Raw genomic sequence first — 4,488 nt, 5'->3', positions numbered from 1 at the left:
AAAAAAAAAGGCGAAAATCTTTTTAGAGAGGAATATTACTGTATCTGATGTACGTACAGTTTCCTCCCGAAGTTCCTTTCTCCTAAAAATTGTTCCCGTCAGCTGTGACACCGTCGCAGTAGTAGTGTAAACACGTATCTATGAATGAACGATAAGTCGTACCTAAGTCTGCTAATACTAGAAAGACAAACGTGAGTGGCGGGTGTATAAACCAGACGTCATAATAGTAAATACGGGAGTAATAGACACATAACCAATGATAATAATGTTAGTATGTATTGTTTAATATATAATACCAATAGGAATGTTAATATAAAATCAAAACAGAAATATATCATGAAGGTTGTCGTAGGTATAGTAATCATACCTCAGCCACCCTCACCAAACCGTATTAAATGTGAAATCTGGGGTGTTACGTCAGTCTCATGGATCTCGCTCGGAACCTCTTATGAATCACAGAACATATGGATACGCTTCTGCCGAGTCATTGTTAGGGCTGGTAGCCGATATCGCTACTGGAGTAATACAGTTTTCCGATATTGTTGGCATGTATTAATTGACCATGGTTATGGTTTCCAATCAAATAAGTAGGTTTCTGAAGATTATATCAGATAAGGTGTAACTGGCCATGTTAACTTTGAAATGTCTAACACCATTAAATACGGGTGGTTATCAGACAACATAATACAAAAGTTATTATCAGATACCACATAATACGACAACCTTTGAACAGCTGGACGGAGGGCGTCGATAAGCTGGTATTCGCTTTCCTATTTCTCTTCAAAATCCACTTGCTTAACTGAGTTATTAATGTTTCCTCCTGTATGTACAGTATATATATATATCCATTATTATATCCCTTGTTACGTATCCCATATGATATTATTATTGTTTTAATATCTCCTATCGAGTAGTACCTGAAGCCTAATGGCTGACCTTTCGTCATGATGGAAATGTTGGATAGTGATTCGAACTATTTTGCTCTGATGTGATAACCCTCCAGTAGGCTGTGATCAATATACTCCTACCCATTCAGAGTTATTTATTCCCCTTTCATGTTCGATTGCTTTGGTGATATATTAGTAACATATGCGGATCATCACGTTTCCATATGTTTTACTATTCAGAAAGGTTTTCGAGCTGTTCCACAGCGAGATCCAGAAACAGACTTAACACCACAGATTTCACATTAAGGTTTGATAAGGGTGTCTAAGTCTGCGTACACAGAGAAAGCAGGTTGCCTGCGCGCTTGTTTCCGGCGCCGACCCGCGCTGGTTACCTGGGCGGGTAGGTGTTCACAAATGAAGCAGAAACCAGCTCCGACCCGTGCAACGTTAAAGGGACGAGGAAACGTTAAAGGGACAAGGTCGCAGTCAGTTGTGATCTACCAGGCATACAGTGAAGATGTCAAGCTTGTCGTCTGATGAGTTCATGTTGCTTGACAGTGTTCACCCAAAGATCAAAAGGAAAAATATAGGAACACATGAAATAAACTGCAAGAGAGAACAGCTTGGAGAGTATCACCATCTTTTTTGCGATCTTAAAAAGGAGTTATTAAAAAGGAGTTATGTTAGTTATTCCTGCAAAAAAATTGCGGGAATAACTAATAGCCTTTCCATCGCAAAATGTTTACATTTCATTATCTTTGTTTCCATACCGATCCTGAGTCCACAATGACCGATTCTGATAAAAAAAGCAAAAAAAAAAAAAAATCTGCATATTACTGGCGCGTCGCGATCTCCACAATTTCGCGCCGTTGCCAGTCTGTACACCTCTACCCACGTCTACCCGCGCGGGTTGAGCAGGCAAGAATGGTCCGAGGATTCCGGAAAGCGGGTTAAAGCAGGCTGCTTGCTCCAACACGCTCGACCCTGCTTCTTCTATGAACACCCCCACTTGTTTGTATGGTTCAATTCTTGAAGCATGTCGGCGCCGGTAACCCGCGCGGGCAAACCCGCTTTCTCTGGGAACGCACCCCATATAAACAAGTGGGGGTGTTTATAGAAGAAGCGGAGTCGAGCGCGTCGGAGCAGGCAGCCTGCTTCAACCCGCTTTCCGGAATCCTCGGACCATTCTTGCCTGCTCAACCCGGCGGGTAGACGTGGGTGGAGGTGTACAGACTGGAGAGCAAGATTGACGTTGAGCTCCTAATTGCCAAAGTTTTTGAGCGATCACCATTATGGGTCAAAAGGAGTAAGCTCCATGCAAACAGAAATGTAACGGATAAACTGTGGGCTGAAACAAACAAAGAATTAGATTTAGAAGGTAAGCAAAATAGCATTTTATTGTGTGAATCTGGTCCTGATTGTGTAGGTTGATAGTTGAAGCTTTATCACAAAAATATTTTGTTGACATTAGTCAGTGGATTACAAAAGCAAGTGAAAGAAACAATCAACAATGATGTGCAAATTTATTACTAGGTCCTTGTCCCTTTAACGTCGCGCAGGTCGGAGCTGGTTACCTGCTTCCTTTGTGAACACCTACCCGGGCAGGTAACCAGCGCGGGTCGGCGCCGGAAACCAGCGCGCAGGCAACCTGCTTTCTCTGTGTACGCAGACTAAGGTATGATGACTAAACCTGCAACAACCTTCATGATATATTTTTGATATCATTATGCTTGTATTTACATTCCTATTGCTATTTTGTATTAATGAATATACACTAAACATTATTGTTAGCTTTGGTTATGCGTCCATTATTCTTGTATTTATTTACTATTATGATGTCTGGCATACCCTCCAGCCACACGCGTCTGTCGTCAAATACGCTACTAGTGCGACGTTGCCGTTACTACAACGACTGTGTCACATCTTGCAGGGAAGTATAACATGGCTAAAGAAACTTTAGGAGATAACTGTAACACGGACTCATTTCCAGCCGTATGTCACATTTACACAACTCCATAACACATAAAAGTATTCGTGTGACTTGTTGCCATGAGACATACGGGGGTTCTCGTAATTTTCTTGCCCGTATTTTGTAAGTATTGCTTTTATCTGACTGAAGAAATTGCTATATATACGACTTTTCATTTTTTTTTTATTGCGCAGTAGACTCCTGCAATGAAGGGGGCCTACAGTGTCCTCATTTACGTCTTAGATATCAGTGGTTGCCTGCAGTTTTGTTCTCAGCCACGCATAGATTTGCTTTAGTAATTCACTTGATTGTTTCTTTTTTACTGATTTTTACTGTCATCAGTGTTCAATAGATGTATGTTATGTGCAAACACTAATCTCCCCCTTTTTATATACATTTGTGTTGGCATGTTATTTTCCTCATGTTTATTTCAACCGATTAATTAAAGCTTTCACAGCATACAGCACACACACAGCTCAGCCTGGTGGAAAAAAAAAAAAAAAAAAAAAAAAAAAAAATCATGGTAACTGGTGTTCAAACAGCAACGGGAATGTAAATTTAAATGTGGCAAAAGTTTCATGGCTAAATTTTTAAATCAATGATGTTCTGTTATTATTCATGATAATTGCATGCTCGAAGCGGCAGTTTGATCACAGTACAAAACTAATGTATTTAATGACATTTTTATAATACGTGTAATGCCCAGTGTTTTATCATTTATATCGTGTGTTTGGGGGATTTACTGAGCTTAATGAAATATTGGACTAGAGGGGCACTCAGTGGAGCGCATCTCTTCGACAAGGACAACATATTTTCCAAACCACTCTTCGTAATGGATTTGGTTTTCTCATCACTGATTACGGTTTCGCAAAAAGTGTTTTCCGGATCCAGAAGCTGTAATAAGATCCGGTTCGATCCCAAGACTTAATCGATTGTTCCCTGGAACATGGACCATCTACCCGCCAAATTTAGTCCAGATCTCTCCTTTACTTTTTAAGTAATCCTGCTAACAGACAAACAAACAAACATAACAGGGGCGAAAACATACCCTCCTTTTCGGAGAGAATAATAATAATAATAATAACAATAATAATAATTAAAACATGATCTACGAACCAAACTTGAAAAGGAATTCTAATCAACTGTGTTTGGTATCGCTACCATTATGTAACCATTATATAATATGGTACCAAAGAGGCTAGTAGAGATATAACAGAGAAAGTCTTAAGAAGAGAAAAAAAAAAAAGCTTACGTTCATAAAAAGCAAATTCCATTTCATATCTGTTCAAGGAGGAAAAAAAAATCTAAAAAGCCAACCTATGTGAGCAGAATCATGGCATTTCCCAATGTTTGCCTCTAACAGATAAATACGGTAATGTATTCACTTGTATTTTACCATCACATGAAAAAAGAAGTGAAATGGCGTTGGACAGGGGGCGACATGGAGGCGATTTGTTTGTGGCCACCCCTTACAGGATTGAGGAGTCTGGCAATAGATAGATATATGAAAAGAAGCCAGACATAGAGCAGGTTGACGGCACGTTCGAATCAAACTCGCCTCATATCTCTACTGCAATAGAGAATTAATTAGAACAAGTGTTTTTTGAGGGAATCTCTGTGTTACCCTCTCGT

The sequence above is a fragment of the Coenobita brevimanus genome, chromosome 2, assembly GCF_032717465.1.
Source record: "Coenobita brevimanus isolate Jiangsu-jjx chromosome 2, ASM3271746v2, whole genome shotgun sequence".
Classification (NCBI taxonomy): domain Eukaryota; kingdom Metazoa; phylum Arthropoda; class Malacostraca; order Decapoda; family Coenobitidae; genus Coenobita; species Coenobita brevimanus.
The sequence above is the reverse complement of the archived record's forward strand: the minus strand, read 5'-3'. Positions refer to the sequence as shown.